Genomic DNA, 17839 nt, shown 5'->3' with positions numbered 1-17839 from the left:
GAGTAGATGCTGCACTGAAACTAATGAGTAAACTTAAAAGGTAGAAGTCAAGATACAGAGAATAGCAAGAACAACACACACACACACACACACACACACACACACACACGGAAGTACAACACAGGAGCAAGGTGGGGGAAGACGGAGAAGGGAGATACTGTAGTGACACTGGGGCAGCCTGTCTAGACTGGGCTCTGGATGGAATGTTTATGAAAAGAGATAAAGAAATGGGGAGAAAGAGAAGGAGAAAGGGGAGAAGAAGGAAAGGAGGAGGAAAAAAGGAGGCTCATCTTATTTGATAGCACCTGTGCTAGCTGTTTCCATTCTATTTTTTTCTTTTTTTGAGATGGAGTTTCACCATTGTCACCCAGGCTGGAGTGCAATGGCGTGATCTCAGCTCACTGCAACCTCTGCCTCCCAGGTTCAAGCAATTCTCCCGCTTCAGCCTCCTGAGTGGCAGGGATTATATGTACACACCACCATGCCTGGCTAATTTTTTTATTTTGGGTAGAAACGGGGTTTGACCGTGTTGGCCAGGCTGGTCTCAAACCCCTGACCTCAGGTGATCCATCTGCCTTGGCCTCCCAAAGTGCTGGGATTACAGGTGTGAGCCATCATGCCTGCCCTGTTCTTAATCTGTTTTGTTTGTTTAACTCAAGGCATGACCTTCCTGTATGCACTCAATCTGTCAAAAAGGGATTGGTTGAGCCTCGGAAGATAGTCGGTGTTGTTCTGAGATATTCTTGCTGGCAATGTAATTAATCTTTAAGATTTGATAATTAGATAATTAGGAATACCTGAATTACTGACCAGGGAAGTCAATTACTGACCATGGTCCTGAATGACACTTCCAGCTTGGATTTTGTATTATTTTAAGGGAAAGCTAGAGAAGATCCAAAAAAAATCACAATGTGATTATTCTAGAAAAATGTCCATGGAGAATGGAGATTCAAACCCAGCTTCCCCAGAGATTTCATCAAAGCAGACAAAAGCAACACAATGGTCAAAGATATGGAAGATCTTTTGGGTTCACTGGAATTCTGTTTAGCTAAATCCCATCAGACCAGCTCCCGGTAGCTGAGATCCTGTTTGCTTGAAATACATTTCATTTTGAGAACAATCCCTAAGAATGTACATATCACTTCCATCCACTTTCCTTCATTTGTCTGGTTTCTCACAATGTTGCCTGAAAAAATTATTATCTGGCACATGAACTAAGCTATCAACATCAAAAGTTTCCATGGAGTGCTTCTCATTAAATTATTAGTATTTTGAATAACTAACCTGGGGCCCTAGGGTTTATCTAATTTTCATCTTTAGAGCATCTTTATTTAGCAGATGTTCTTTTCACCCATAACCAAAGTTTGCTAATTTTTTATTAATTGCAGACAAAACTGATCATTCACTCAAGAGGCTACTGATTAACATCTACCAAAAAAAAATAAAAAATAAAAATTTCAATATGAATTATCTAGGGAAACTGACCTCTTTTGATCAAATCCATTCATGGGAATTGAACCAAATAATTTGCCTTGAAAAAATGTCTCTTGCCCTTTTGAAGATGCAAGTAGCTCTAGAAGAGGGCTGTGGACTTTCTTCCTGTGTCCCGGTTGTAGCCTAGCACAGGACTCGGTACATAGTGCCATTAGCTAGTGCAACCGGATATCACATAGGAGGTACTTAAAGATGAAAACAGCATCTTCTCCCTTCCTCAAAAGATTCACGTTTTGCTTTTTCTGGTTTGGAAAAGAAGCAATCAGTAAGTGGTCTATCAAATAAGTTGATCTTCCCTGGATATTAGCCAAGGGAAGTCCTCTCTGCCTGACACTTATTACAGACTCCCCCTCCTCCCCAACCCAGGCCCATACTTTGAGACAGTACGCCATTAATTTCTAATGAAAGCCTCTGAAGTTACGACCCAGTTGGTGAGTTTCCTGAGATAGCAGCCCACCTCCATGGAGAAAGTTTACTACATGGTTATTGGGGAAAACGTTGCTTGTATGCTGAGATGATCAGATCCCACGTGATGGCTGTTAATGGATTATTGGAATGGTTGGGAATCCAGAGTGGGTGGGAACTGGATTCTTCGGAAGGGTTTTTAAGACAAAAAAGCGCATGGGTTGAGAAGGTTGATGACTGGGATACAGAGGAATTTGGTGGTCAGAAGGGTGTGTTGGGAACAAAGACAGTCTGTAGGCCTTTCCCACTAGAGCAGAATCAGACAGGATGCACTGGTATTTTTGCATAGATGAGCCCATACTGATTGGAGGGAGTCAGGACTAAGAGTAAGGCTCCTTTAGTAACTTTTAATTCCTTTTTGTCCCTCCTCCCCACTTTGGTTTTTCTTTTTCTCCCTGTAGATAGTCACATTTGGGCATTGTTTACCAATTCTGTTGTCTTGTTGTAAGCATTATAATTATTTGAGAATGTATCTAGCAAATGCCTGTTAGCCCTGTCATATACCAGGAGCGTGTCATAGAACATGTTTTAAAACAACAGAAATGTATCCTCTCTCAGTTCCAGAAGCCAGAGGGTGTCAGCAGGGCTACGCTTCTCTGAAACTCTGGGTGGAAAATCCTTCCTCGCCGCTTCCAGCTCCTGGTGTTGCCATCCACACATGGTGCCCCGTGGCTTGTGGACGCACCACTTGAGCCTCTGCTCATCACCGTGGGGGGTTCTCCTTGTGTGTCTCATTTCATGTGGGAAGACGAGAGACAGACGAGCCTGGGGTTCTGTCCCCCAAGAGCTAACAACCCTTAAAAATGGGTGACATGGTTTGCAAAAACTGCAAATTTTATTCCCAAGTGTTTTTGCCTGCTTGCTTGCTTGCTTTTCTCTTCTTTTTTTTTTTTTTTTTTTTTTTTTTTTTTTTTTTTTTTTTTTTTTTTTTTTTTTTTTTTGCGGGATTTCGGCTCACTGCAACCTCCGTCCTTAGGGTACCTGACGAGGCCTGTGTGACTTATCCCCCATCCCACTTGGTCACTTCCTACTACCCACTCCCCCCACTCCAGCGTTTGTTGTTGTTGTTGTTGTTTGATAGAGTCTTGCTTTGTATCCCAGGTGGGAGTACTGCAGTGGTGCAATCACAGCTCCCCATAGCCTGGATCTCCCAGGCTCAAGCCATCCTCCCATCTCAGCCTCCTGAATAGCCAGGACTACACGTGCACACCACCATGCCTGGCTAATTGTTTTTATTTTTTGTAGGGATAAGATCTCACTATGTTGCCCAGGCTGGTCTGGAACTTTGCCTGCTTTCCTTTAGCTAGCATCCCCTTTTCTGCTTCTCTGCCCTTTGTTCTAAGTGTTGCTTTTCTTCCTCAGGAGACGCAAGACCAGAGATGGTTTTCCTAGCTCACAGTTTGAAGTTTGATCTGTTTCCTTTTCCTTCTCAACCTGAGAATAAAGCTCATGGGTGCTTTGTTTCTCTCCATATTGTTAAGTTAGAATTGGCTAGGATGGAACTTGCCTACTAATTGAAGAGAAAACCGAGTGTCCTCTTCCTAATCCTCTTTTAGCTACAAGGAAATTTCCAGGTTTTTGTGGTCACCACTGCAGAACAGACCTCCCCGGTTAACTTCATTCTGCTCTCCCCTTGCCTTCCCCGCCCTCCATAACTGTTATCTTTCCCTTCCCAGCTCCCTCCCTTCAGCTCCCACCGGCTACCTGCTTTGTGTCTGACTTTGTTCTATGCCTTTTTTTAAAAAACATTATCCTTTCCCCTTATGAATTGATTCTGGCAACTACATCCCTGACATTGGTCTAGTGTTCTTTCCTTGACACAAGGCTATGGCGACTCAAGTCTGTACCACGTAATTCAGCACTTTTAATCTTGTATCTTCCTGTAATTCCTTCACATGGTTATTCTAGTTCCCAGTAACCCTGAAGCAACCCTGGGCAGCATCCGTGTCTCATATGTCCTTTAGATCACAGAAAAATACTGAACATCTAGCTCGTTCTCAGTGTTGAATTGTTTATTTCGCTTGACATCATTCACTTCCTTTTCATCTTTATCCTTTACTTTCATGTCTCTTGTATTTGGGGTAGGCTGAACCCCTTTTCAAGAATATCCAAAATAGAATCAAGCAACAAGATAAGACTATTTCTTGCTCTCTTAGCTATCCGGGGTGGGTATTCCAGGTTGCTCAACGTGGTCATTCAGGAACCCGGCTGATGGTGGCTCTGCCATCTTGAACACGTGGCTTCCAATGCTATGTTGATTGTCATCATCCCAGGAAGAGCATGGAAGGAAGCTCCAGGGACGCTTTTGGGCCAGGCCTGGCAGTGGTGCAGGTCACTTCTGCCCACCTGCCATGGAAGACATGGTAGTCATGGTCACCACCAGCTGAAACAAGGGACCATATGCCCAGCTTGTAGGAGAGGAGAATCGAGTAGGAGGAACAGCCAGCGTTCTCTTCCACACCCCGATCATCCACATCCAATTATTTTGTTCCTTGTAGTCTACAAAAGCATTACTCTCGAATGCAACTCTGCTGAGCAGCTGCATGTGAGAGGATACGTTTCTGTAACAGAGATGTGTATCTGTCAGCTCGGGCTGCTGTAATGAAGTCCTCTGGCTGAGGTTTGAGCAACAGAAACTTACCCTCTCACAGCTCTGGAGGCCACAAGTCTGGCATCAAAGTCCCCATGTCTTTGGTGCTTCTGATGCCTGTCTACTTGACTTGTAGATGCCATCTGCTCCCTGTGTCCTCACATGGTCGCTCCTCTGTGTGTGCATCCTGATCTCTTCTTAAAAGGACACCAGTCATGTTGGATCAGGGCCCGCCCATTTCCTCTCATTTTAATTGTCCCCTTCAAGACCATGTCTCCAAATACAGTCACATTCTGAGGTCCTGGGAGTTAGGACTTCAACACGAGTTGTGTGGGGGAAATGGTGCAGCCCATAACAAGATGCTATCTAGAAGAATGAAATACAGCCCGTGTCAGCAGGAAACATGCTATGGGCTTCTCCTCTCCCTTCTCTCTCTCTCCCTCTGTATGACTGTGTGACTGTGTGTGAGTGTGAGTGTGTATGTGTATGTGTATGTGTGAGTGTATGTGTGAGTGTGAGTGTGTGTGTGTGTGTGTGTATGTGCATGTGTGTGTGTGTATGTGTGTGTTTGTGTGTACGTGTGTGTTTGTGTGTACATGTGTGAGAGTGTATGTGTGTGTGTATGTGTGTGTGGGATCTCCTTCCTACAGTACTTTTACTTGCTAACTACCTTGATAGTATCCTCAAAGTTTTCTTCAGGCCCATTGAAATTGGCTCCGTAGGGAGAGCTGAGAGAAGGGCACACAGCTAATCCACCCTGGCCATTCCTCAAAAGGGGTGGCCACCTGTCCTGCTCCCAAGCAAGGAAAGAGGTGACCTGGCACCGTGAGTTCTTTGGCACCCTTCCCTGCAGGTATGGGAGTGGATGTCTGCAACTTCCAATCACACTGCTCTTTTTAAGATGCAGTTCAGGATTCCCAGCTCTGTGCCAGAATTCCAAGAAAATACAATGATGAACACCACGGTCCCTCCCTCCAAGAACTCGCAGGCTGGTAGGGAGGACCAACCAGCAGTTGTCACTAGTTTTGCAGATAACAGGCAGCACATTCCAATTACAGCAGCTCCACATAACAGCGGGCACACAGCATGCCGGACCTGTTCTGGGGTCTCCCTGAAAATACTGTGTTCAATTTTCCTACACAGCCCTCTCCAGATTGTTCACCAGCTCCCCTCTTATGGGTTTTCTAAGGATTACAGCATGCCTGAAGACTTCTCTAAACTCTCCATCTATACGAGCACCTAGGAAGTCAATACTATTACCCCCTTAGAGACCAGAAGCCGAGGCCCAGAGTGGGTGACATTTGCCCACGTTTTTAAAACCAAATGAAATCATGTAGCCCCCCCAGTTCTGCAGGTGGCATTTTAGCTGAGAAATTTTTTCAAGTGAAGTCTTACATGGAAACCCCATATGTAAAACAGATAAAGGCAGACCTGTTCCAGTTGAAAGAGGAGGACGACCCACCCCCACTCCCAGGACCCAGAAGCACCCAGGCCAACCCTGAGGGACCCAAAGACTATGTCCGATAACATCCCTTTAACAAACGAGGCAACTGCGTCCAGAAACGGAGCAGCGCAGGAGCCTGACTTGCCCTCTGGTGTGATATCCATAGCACGACAGACCTGTCCATGCAGTACATATGGTACATAGTGCCCAGCCCTTCCCCAAAACGGCCTTCAGCCATTTGTCAGTTTGACTGTGCCTAGGAAAAAAAGAGAATACCCTGACTTTTCAAAAATGGTTAGGGGCCAGGTGTGGTGGCTCACGCCTGTAACCTCAGCACTTTGAGAAGCTGAGGCAGGTGGATCACCTGACATCAGGAGTTCAAGACCAGACTGACCAACATGGCGAATCTCTACTAAAAATACAAACATTTGCCTTGTGTGGTGGTGGGCGCCTGTAATCTCAGCTACTTGGGAGGCTGAGGCAGGAGAATCACTTGAACCTGGGAGGCGGAGGTTGCAGTGGGCTGAGATTATGCCATTGCACTCCAGCCTGGGCAAGAAGAATGAAACTCCATCTCAAAAAGAAAAAAAAAAAGATTAGGTATATCAAGTTCTTCTGCACTGGAGGGATTACAAAGGGGAAAAATGAATAGGTATGAGTCTACCAGGAGCTGTTAGTCCTGATTTCAGAGGATCTGAAACAGCATCACAAGCCCCTATTAGAGGGGGGACTTGAAGTGGCCAGGTGATCAATAGCATTTTACCTAAGTATGAATGACAGTGTGTTGACGGTCCCACGGATTTTCTCTGCAGTTATTCCTCTGGTCCCTAAGTGTACAATTGGGATAGACATGCCTAACAATTGGTAGAATCCTTCAATTGATTCCCTCACCTGTGTAAGAAGGACCATTACAGAACAGTCTGCCAAGAGGAAGTTCCTGAAACTTCTCATCCCCACTCCTTGCACACCCTTCCGAGACCGTAAATCAGAAAGAGAAACACCACATTCCAGAACAGTTGCAGAGATTAACACCATCAAAGACTTAAAGGATGCAGGAGTAGTGGTCCCATCACATCCCCATTCAATGTCCCTGTAAGGCCCCTATAAAAATCAAATGGACTGTTGCAAATGACAGTAACTGTTTTAAACTTAATCAGGTGGTAGCTCCAACTGCAGGTGTGCGCCTTCAGTGGAGAGTAGCAACAAGGCTTTGGCACTTGGTATAGAGCAATTATTCTGGAAAATTCATTCTTCTTGGTCCCCATCAATGAAATAGTCTGCCCCTACGTGGTAGGGATGGCACTTAGACTTCCCCAGGCTGTGCTAACCCTCTGCTCTCTGTCACATGTGCTCTGCAGGTACAGTGCTCATCCGGACCTTCCACAGCACATCATGCTGTCCTGCCATATTGATGATGTCATTCAGTTTGACCTGGTGCCATAGAAAAATGTGTCCGAGAATTTCAGAACAGCTTTATTTGTAAAGGCTCCAAACTGGAAACAGTGTGATGCTATTGACTGAATTGCGCCCCACCAAATTCATATGTTGAAATCCTGACTCCTAGTACCTTAGAATGGTACTGGCGGTATTTGAAGATGGGGCCTTTAAAGAGGTAATTAAGTTAAAATGGGGTTGTTAGAGTGAGCCTTAATATAATCTGATCAGTGCCCTTTTAAGAAGAGGAAATTACAACACATACAGAGAGAACCCCATGGGTGTGTGCACACCTAAGAAAGAGCATGTGAGGACGCAGCAAGAAGGTGGCCGCCTGCAAGCCAAAGAGAGAGTCCTCAGAGAAATCCAACACTGCGGCAGCTTGATCTTGGGCTTGCAGCCTCCAGAACTATGAGAAATTAACTTCAGGCCAGGTGTGATGGCCCATGCCTATAATCCCAGTACTTGAGAGGCAGGTGGCGGCGGGGGGCGGGGGGTCAGATCACGAGGTCAAGAGTTCAAGACCAGCCTGGCCAACATGGTGAAACCCCATCTCTACTAAAAAGACAAAGATTAGCTGGGCATGATTGGCCACATCTATAATCCCAGCTACTTGGGAGGCTGAGGCAGGAGAATCGCTTGAATCCAGAAGGTAGAGATTGCAGTGCGCTGAGATGGTGCCACTGCACTCCAGTATGGATGACAGAATGAGGCTCCATCTCAAAAAAGAAAGAAAGAAAGAGAGAGAAGAAAGGAAGGAAGGAAGGAAGGAAGGAAGCGAGGGAGGGAGGGAGGGAAGAAAGGAAGGAAATTTTGGTTGTTAAACCACCAAGTCTGTAGTATTTTGTATGGCAGCCTGAGCACACTAAAATACCCAGCTATTCATGAACAAAATAATGAATAAACAAACCATATGATTTTAATGGTAAAAAACTACTCATCAATAAAAAGTAAACTACTGATGCATGAAACAATAAGTCTCAAAAATATGCTGAATGAAAGAAACCTTATGCAAGGTTTCGTACCATATATCATATCCTTTCAGTTACATGAAATTCTACAGCAGGAAGAAACTAATATATGCTAAATAAAATCAGAATAGTGCTTGCTTGTGGTGCCAGATGGTAATGAGCATTGACAGGGAACGGACATACAGGAACTTTCTAGGTTTCTTTTTTTTTTTTTTTTTTTTTGAGATGGAGTCTTGCTCTGTCGCCCAGGCTGGAGTGCTGTGGCGCGATCTCCACTCACTGCAACCTCCGCCCCCCGGGTACAAGCAATTCTCCTGCCTCAGCCTCCTGAGTAGCTAGGACTATATATGTGTGTCCTATTAAAAAATGGCACTTTTATTTTAAAATGGACTTCAAATCTTGTTCTTGACAAAGACTAAACAAACAATATGGTTGACAATAAATAATATTTTAGAACATATGAATTAATCAATTATTGATTTTGTATTTTTAGTAGAGACAGGGTTTCACCATGTTGGCGAGGCTGGTCTCGAACTCCTGACCTCATGACTTGCCCACCTTGGCCTCCCAAAGTGCTAGGATTACAGGCATGAGCCACTAAGCCCAGTGGTTCTGTATTTTTTTTAAAGGGTTTAGTTACACTTGAGAAAGCGTAAGTTCAGTTAACTTGAGAAGCAGAAGCAGTAGGAGATACATATAAAGAAGCGTATGCCAGGAATTGGTTGGTGCAAAATGATAGGGGCTGGCAAAGTGAGTGTGAAATCTGTAGGGCAAGCCCTAAGGAGGGGCTGTTCACGAGCTGTTTTCCTCCCCCTTGGGAAAAATCTTGGAAATAAAAATTCTATGATGCAGCTGCTTTATGAAATAGTCTGGCAATTACTCAAAAAATTAAACATAGAGTTACCAGATGCAATACTACTCTTACGTATATACTCAAGAGAACTGAAAACTTATGTCCACACAACACGTGTCTATGAATATTCATAGCAGTACTATTTAAAACAGCCCCAAAGTGGAAAGCACCTCAATATTCACCAGTTAATGAACAGATAAATAAATGTGGTATTTTCAAACAACGGCTCATTATTCAGCCATAAAAAGGAATGAAATACTGACAAATGCCACAACATGGATGAAAGGTGCATTGTATGGTATGTAATATCTCAATTAAAAAATAAAGTTCCAGGCCAGGCGCAGTGGCTCATGCCTGTAATCCCAGCACTTTGGGAGGCCAAGGCGGGTGGATCACAAGGTCAGGAGTTCGAGACCAGCCTGGCCAACATGGTGAAACCCCGTCTCTACTAACTACACAAAATTGGCTGGGCACAGTGGTGTGCACCTGTAGTCCCAGCTACTCGGGAGACTGAGACAGGAGAATTGCTTGAACCCAGAAGGCGGAGGTTGCACTGAGCCGAGATTGCACCACTACACCCCAGCCTGGGTAACAGAACGAGACTCCTACTCAAAAGAAAGTTTGGGCACAGTGGATCATGCCTGTAATTGCAGCACTTTGGGAGGCCAGGGCGGGAGAGTAGCTTGAGCCCAGGAATCCAAAACCAGCCTGAGCAACATAGTGAGGTCTTGTCTCTACAAAAACTAATATGAAATTTAAAAATTAGCTGGGTGTGTGTCGTGGCACATTCCTGTGGTCCCAGCTACTTAAGAGGTTGAGGCAGGAAGATCGCTTCAGCCTGAGAGGTGAGGCTGCAGTGAGCCGTGATCACACCACTGCACTCCAGCCTGGGCAACAGAGCAAGACTCTGTCTCAAATAAATAAATATAAATATAAACAAACACAATTCGAACTCTTGTCTTTAAACATGGTGTATATGCACCTTTCTCAGAAAGAAAGAGTTTACTTTATTTCAGCAACCAAACCATATAATGGTTGCAAAACTCCCACAATAAAATCTTTGTCCTAAAGTTGTGTTGACTCACTTTTTTTCCTTCGTGTTTTGAGGATATGACATACGTACAGTGCAGTATACATATTTTCATTGACCAGCCCTACGCACTTTTGCATAAGTACGCTCCATGAAGCCTTCGCCCTCTCCCAGATCAAGAAGACACAGAACATTCTGGCACTCTAGGGCTCTTGCTTCCTCTCGGTAACCAGCAACCCTGTTTCTGGTTCCCACACAGGGCTGCTGGTTACTGACAGATAAACTGCTCTGTCACTTTAGGTCGCTTTGCCTTTTCTTGCTGCCTTCCACATGCTGTGGGAATTCGGGCTGTGACATCAGCAAGCTCTCTTTCTGCAGAAACTTCACAGAAATAGAATCGTGCACTCCCATGAGCTGCTTCGGCTCCACACCACGCCTGCAAGATGCATCCCTGTTTACGCAGCTGTAGTTTGGTGTTTTTCACTGCTGGTTTGCATTGCATTATATGCATATGCCACAGTGGGTCCATTCTCCTACCAACGGACATTTGGGTTTTTTCTGGTTTGGGGCTATTATGAATAAAAGCTTATTTTTAATATTATTAACAGGCAAGAAGGACCTTCCCATCCAGCCTGCAGAAAGGAGGCTCAGGAGCTTGGCTTGGGCGTCATTCATGCCCACCTGTCTGCCCCAGGATGTCATTATAGTCCATCATGTTGTTACCAAGCAAAAGAGGTCACTGACCTATGCACCAGAAGTCTATACTGACACACCGGGTTTTAGAGAAAAGAAAAGCTTTCTTTGCAAGTTGACCAACAAGGACACAGGAGTCCAGCTCCAACCTGTCTCTCTGTGCTGCCTTTAAGGAAATCATTTATTAGAAAAGGGTTAGAGGGTGGGTTCCAGGATTTGCAGGAGACTGGTGGAAGGAGAGGGGAGCTCTGGGAAGTCCTCAGACATGCGCAGTTATCTCTTCATGCCTCCTCGTGGGTCCCGTGTGCAAATTAAATTCCAGGGCAGCTAGCATGAAACACGTGGAAATCGGGGCCGTGACACCAGCAAGCTCCTTCTGCAGAAACTCCAGTTGGCCATATTGGTTCCAACTGGTTCCTGCCATTTTGTTATCTCACAAGCAGACGGAGTTTCAGTGTTTCCACAGGTTGGTTGCTTCTCTTACCTCAAAAATGTGCTCGTCCTGGGATTAACTCCTTGGCGCAGTTTCAGTATCTGCCCCAGGAAGTCACTACTGCTCATCGTGTCTGCCCCAGAGAGGCTGCAGGAGGTCCCACCCATCCCCCTTCCACTCACAGACCCTGAGGCAGAGTTTGTCTGGTGTCAGGCAAAGCAGTCAGAATCCTCAAGTCGGGAGGGTCAAGTCTCCTCGGATGAGTTCAGAAGAAATTTCACAAGCATTTGGCTGAACTTGTGTACTGACGTCTAAACGTTGAGTCATGGAGACCAGAGAACTAAAAGGCAGTCAAACAACCCTTTGGCTCATCTTTAAGTTTCTTCATGTTTTCTGAAAGCTTGTTCTTTTTCTTAAGTTTATTTCAAAAATGCTAAAAATCAGGCCTTGCCTAGAGAAGGAGAGTCACCCTGGATTTGGACCTCACCTTGAGACTTTCCCTATTTTCTCAGTGGAGGGGTGAGGACCCTGTGGACCTTGGAACCTCTGGATTCCACCTGCTGGTTGGAGCTTACAGGCAGGGGCTGCCTGGGGGCTGTGACGTGCTGTGTGATGTCATCAGGCTTTGTGAGGTGGCCTGCACTGCCTTTTGAGTACTACTGTGTGGTCCAGCAACCCAGCACAACCAGGTATCTGCTTGGAACCCAGCCACCATAAAGCCTCCTATCTAAAAAAAACTTCCCATCTCTCAGTTCATTCAGCTCAGACCCCTGTCTCATTTCACCTGTGACTCCGCTTGGAAAGTACAGCAGTTACAAAGCAGCCATTGCAATTATCTCAGCGGTAAGTGAGGTGAGCTCCACGTGTCAGAAGTGGGACAAAGATGGGGGGAAACCTCTTTCACTTGGAATCAGCAGAAGCAGCACATCCAATCACTGTGTTTGGAAGGAGATGCTGGCTCTAGGGATTAGAATTAAGATTTATTTTACTTTTTAAAAGAGGAGTAGCTTTCAAGCTGGTTACACCACCCTAAAAGTGGACTGGGCATTGTAATGGCTTCAGTTCATGAAAAATAGGAAAAGTTTTCATTATACATGTCTTTATGCTCTTACTATTTATACAGTGAATGTATTACTTATCTGAAAAAAAATCAATAGGAGAAAAAAGCCCTTAGCAGTGTCATAAAGTCCTAGCTCTTGTACGGAGATCAGTATTAAGATGGTCCTAGGAAAGCTAGGGGTTAAAAAATGCGGATTTTAAACTGGGCATGGTGGCTGGCATCTGTAATCCCAGCTACTGGGTGGCTAACATGGGAGAACCACATGAGTCCAGGAGTTCAAGATCAGCTTGGATAAGTGAAACTGTCTCAAAAAAAAAAAAAAAAAAAAAAAAAAAAAAAAAAAAAAAAAAAAAAAAAAAAAAAAAAAAAAAAAAAAAACCACAGGGAAAAAGTGTTGATTATTTACAGAAAAATTAGTTATGATATTATCTAATGTATGGTCATGTTTTCCTGACTTGATAGACTCATATATTTTTAAAAACTTGGCCAGGCACAGTGGCTCATGCTTGTAATCCCAGCACTTTGTGGGGCCAAAACAGAAGGATCATTTGAGCTCAAAAGTTTGAGACCAGCCTGGGCAATATAGCGAGACCTCATTTCTATTAAAAAAAAAGAAAAATTAGGCATGGTGGTACACACCTGTAGTCCCAGCTACTTGGGAGGCTGAGAGAGGAGGATCATTTGAGCCTGGGAGGGTGGGGCTGTGAGCTATTACTGAGCCACTCCACTCCAATGTACGTAACAGAGCGAGACCCTGTCAAAAAAGAAGGAAAGGAAAGAGGGGAAAGGAAAGGGGAAAGGAAAGGAAAGGAAAGGAAGGAAGGAAGGAAGGAAGGAAGGAAGGAAGGAAGGAAGGAGGGAAGGAAGGAAGGAGGGAAGGAGGGAAAAGTCTGATGCAGATTTAGGCTAGGGTTTTGGGGTGTGGGGGGCATATTGGTGACTATTAGCTGCATCCTTTTCTCTACAGGATTCTTTTAGTCATCTGCTAAGTATCTTTAATGCACTTAAAATTTTATTTGCTATACTTATGAATCCTCATTGAAATATATTTTACAAATTCTGTGCTTTTCTAGCATTGAATTCCGCGTCTTTTAGTGAAGAAAATAACTGAACATAGTTTTCTTCTGAAGACACAAGGTCCAAAAGCCGACTGCAGACCTCTTAGGTTGATCTCTTGGTAGGAGGGGTTTTCTGTGTTTTGTGGGAGTATAGCGGGTGGGTTGGGAGGTGAGGTGTTTGTCCCAGAGAAAACGTAATATAAGAGCTCATATTAGTAAATAAGAAAATTGAGGGAGTTGGGGATATGCTCAAAAGTGTTCACATCTAAACAGAATTCCCCCCAAGTTTTCCTGATGTATTAGAATCTTTCTAGAGAATAATTCATTTTTCAGTAATAATCCTATTGACACAGGATTCTTTCAGTGCCACTTTGCGAGCTGGAAATCTCTGCAACTGGCCCAGCACCTCCGCTGGGGCCTCACGCAGCTCTGGGCTCACCTCTGGGCTCGCTCTGCCCACTCGACCCAGCAGGCCGTGCTCCTTACACTACCGGCCTAGATTCCACACCCACAACCACTCTGCGCTTAGCCCATGTCTGGCCTGGGTGTGCCGCACCCATCTTCCACCTTGGGCACCACCATCTAGATGAGGGGGAACATGGTGGTGGTGCCTGAAAACTCAGAGATTCCAGCAACCACGGAGCCCCAAGGGGTGTTATGGCTCTAACCTGGGGGGATCCCAAGGTCTGAGCCCCCAGGGACTGTTACGACTCTTTCTCTCCTTCTTGCCACCTGCAGCATGGCGAACCAGGTCAGGGAGAAGGGTGTGTTGTGGCTCGTTTGTGTGGCTGCAAACAGTGCAAGTGGTGTGTTTCAGCTCATTTGTGCTGCAGCTCATTCTGTCCCACCATCCCACTCTGGCCCCCTGGGCTGGCCCAGCCCCACCATCACTTCCTGTCTCGTGGGCTGGCCGCCTGGCACTGGCAGAGGGTGGGAGGGCTACAGCGTGACAGCTCCTTTTGCACCCACCATTCGGCAAGTCCCAGGTCCTTGTTCCATATCCAAGAAGAATGAGGTTACACAGACACTGGAGAGTGAGCAAGGCAGAACAGCTCTTGATAGGAGAGGGGATCCGAAGTGAGTCGCCCTCTGAGTGAGAGGGGGCCCAAAGGTGGGTAGTCCCAACGTGTGGCTGTGTCCAGGGTTTTGATGGGATCAGAATGGGGGCGTGCGTGCTGGAAAGAGCACCACTCCTTCCAGGTGGGTCTAGAAAGAACACATCAAGGAAGTTCTCACTCCAGTCGTAGACTCTGGCAGCTCCGTTTTCAGGCTTTAAGCTGTCTTTGGCTTGAAGGCTGGATTTCACTGCGGACCTGCCCCTCTCTGCCTAGGAATTTGTCTGTCTCCTGTTGCTATCAGTATCATATTAATACATGTGTATATTTGTATATTACATCGGTTGTCTCCCGTCACCTACTGTTTTTAACTAGTTTCTGATTGCTTTTGGTTTTTGGAGAAAGTTAACATGGAAATTAACTTTAGATAACTTTAAAATTGAGATATTTAATAGGGAGATACAGTGGTAATGTAAATTAAAGCTTTATTCTCTTTTCAGGTGTCCTAATCCACCATTTTCCCTAGTTAGAATTTGCCTTCTTCTTTATATATTTGATACTTTTAATTTGCATAATCAAATATTTCACATGTAAAGTGTTATTTATTCAGTCAATGAATCTTTATTTTGCACCCAGGATCTTGGCCAGGCTGTTAAAGCCTGTGTCCTGGGGGAATATTTCTGTTGTAATAAATGCTCCCAAATCCAACTTCACATTCCCCTCCCTTAATCCAGTGTCCTCTGGGCTCAGTCCCATATGTGCACCCTGGGCTCCCACTGCTTCAGGATGGCTGATTCTGCAGCTCCTTTGGGAACAAGCAGGATAGCACTTTCCCACACAGGCTAAGTTGTAATATGACCCTCCTTATTGATCTTGTGGCCAGGAGGGTACTGGGGGAAGGTCCTGAGGCAGGGCATACATTGCCTTGCAAGGCAGAGGAGGAAAGCTAGCCTTGCTGGGGAGTGGTGCACCGTGTCTGTAGACCCAGAGGGTTCCTGTGGACCTGAGCATTCCAGGTCTCCAGTGTGTCTCTACCCAGACATCCACATCCCAAGTGTCAGAGCCTCCCTCCTTCCCTGGATAGAAGACCAGCCCGGCTTGAGAATTCAGCCTGCTCTAGAGCTCTGCCACCCTGACGGTCAGGCCCTGGGAATCCTGGCCCTTAGGTTATAGGAAAGGAGATCCTTCTTATGCTAACAAGGGCCTCTGACTCTGATACTTTGCTTTATATTGGTGATGACCACCCTCAGCCTTCCTTGCCTTCTTCAAATGCAACCGTACCATCCAACAATAGCCGTCTACCCTGTAATATTTGTAATTACCCCTCCCTTCTCCCCAGTCAAGTACACCAACCACAATATTCCTTTCCACCTGTATTCCATCCCGATTCACGGCCAGTGAGGTTTTAACAAGTACACATCAGCCATAGTATGCCAGGGGCTTTCAAAACACCACCTTTCCACCAGCGATGGGATGCTCAGGGCCAGCCACCTGGAGAGTGGCCTAGCCCTAAAATCCCCTTTGCAGCCTGTTTTCCTGGACCATTAACAACAGTCTGCTGGGTCAAGTTCCCCAGGAAAAAGACTCTTAGACTAAGATTTGCACAGAAAAGTTTATTAGGAGCAGATTTGGGGACAAACACCAGACAGCAGGGAGACAAGCAGGTTCAATCAGAGGAAGAAGCTAGATGGTGATGCCGTCTCCAGAAGAGACTCTGCCCACCCCACAGGCAGCTCGCACTGAGGGCTCTCCAGAGTCCCCCTAGATTGAGACAAGGGAGCTGCGCCCATTGACCAGTCTTCAAATGTGAGATCCCCAGGGAGGGGGACAGATGGGCAAAGTAGCTCGCTTCAGCCATGCTCTGTGAGCCTGTGGCAGCTACCACTCATGGCAGCTGGGGGAACAGGTGTCTCTACCCTGAAGGCGGTGTCTGGGGGGGGCAGGACAGCATCGTATGTAGAAGACATTTTGTCCAGGTGTGTTCAAGTCCCTTTGAGGGAACAATGTCCTGTTCTGGTGGTTTGATGCTATTGGAATTGTTCTGGGTACCAGGTTCTGTCAAGCAGCATGAGTTTCCTACTGAAGCTAGAATGTATACGTAAGCCATATACCTGGGACATCCCTAAGGTCAAAACCGTAGAAGCCAAAGCCAAGCATGGGGGCATGTGCCTGTAGCTCCAGCACTTTGGGAGGCCAAAGAGCAAGGATCACTTGAAACCAGGAGTTCGAGGCTGCAGTGAGCTGTGATCACACCACTGTGCTCCAGCCTGGGTGACACAGTGAGACACCAACTCACAAACAAAACAAGGCCAGGTGCAGTGGCTCATGGCTGTAATCCCAGCACTTTGGGATTAATCCCTGGGGAGGCCAAAGCAGGCAGATTGCTTGAGCTCAGGAGTTTGAGGTCCGCCTGGGCAACATGGAAAAACTCCATCTCTACAAAAAAATACAAGAACTGGCTGGGTGTGGTGGTGGGTGCTGGTAATCCTAACTACTTGGGAGGCTGAGGTGGGAGGATCGCTTGAGCCAGGGAGGTCAAGGCTGCAGTGAGCCAAGATCACACCACTGCACTCCAGCCTCGGTGACAGAGCTAGACCCTTTCTCAAAACAAACCTGTAGAAGCCAAATTCTGCTCTCAAGTCAGAGAAAGGATAAAAATGGAAGACAATACTAAATGTTCAAAGGCCAAGAAGACACTCAAAGGAATCCGAGTGTGGGAGAAGGAGGACAGAAGTTGAGGGTCCTAGAGCGTGGACTGGCCTGCAGGAGCTGGGGTGCATTTCAGTGATTACCTTTTCCAGGTGCAGGGGACGTGGTGTGATGGAGAGGGATGGGGTCCGGAAGGCAACTGGCTAATGTACTCTTGTGTTTATCAGTATCCATGCTGTCTGATAGGGTTTGTTTTCATTTCTAATCTTTTTAGAAAATCTTTATTTTAAAAATATTTTCCCATGTAATGTATACATATACAAAAAAATAAAAATAAAAACAAATGTTATAAAGAAAATCAGCAGGTCCCTGCCCAATTCCTGCCCCGCCCCCAGTTCAACTCCCTAAATACAATCACATTTCACTCTTCAATCTGTTTGTTGCGACAGTTACCTTCATATTTTAAACAGAGTTCTTGGGCTTCTATTTTTTGATGAATTTTTACATCAACTTCATTTTTATTACATGGCCTCCATTTCTTCTAATTTATTTTTCCTAAAAAAAGTCTGGGTTTTTTTGTTTGTTTCTGGTTTTTTTTTTTTTTTTTTTT

The 17839-nt window shown here is 45.6% G+C and overlaps 1 protein-coding gene across 2 annotated transcripts in view; it reads left to right on the top strand.

The window, feature by feature from the left end:
• Positions 1-12041: 12041 nt before the first annotated feature.
• LOC108297313 (polypeptide N-acetylgalactosaminyltransferase like 5) overlaps positions 12042-17839 on the top strand; it is a 72531-nt gene continuing 66733 nt past the window's right edge. The window contains exons 1-2 of one of the 2 annotated variants that reach the window (XM_037735495.1): positions 12089-12250; positions 13541-13644. The gene's annotated coding sequence lies outside the window, so the exon portion shown is untranslated. Of the gene's footprint in view, positions 12251-13540; positions 13645-17839 lie in introns of both variants that reach the window. The other variant, XM_037735501.1, reaches the window with a different exon arrangement.

The sequence above is a fragment of the Cebus imitator genome, unplaced genomic scaffold, assembly GCF_001604975.1.
Source record: "Cebus imitator isolate Cc_AM_T3 unplaced genomic scaffold, Cebus_imitator-1.0 Scaffold20, whole genome shotgun sequence".
In the NCBI taxonomy this organism is placed as follows: domain Eukaryota; kingdom Metazoa; phylum Chordata; class Mammalia; order Primates; family Cebidae; genus Cebus; species Cebus imitator.
Note: the sequence above shows the minus strand (reverse complement) of the source record. Positions and strands in the feature narration are given on the sequence as shown.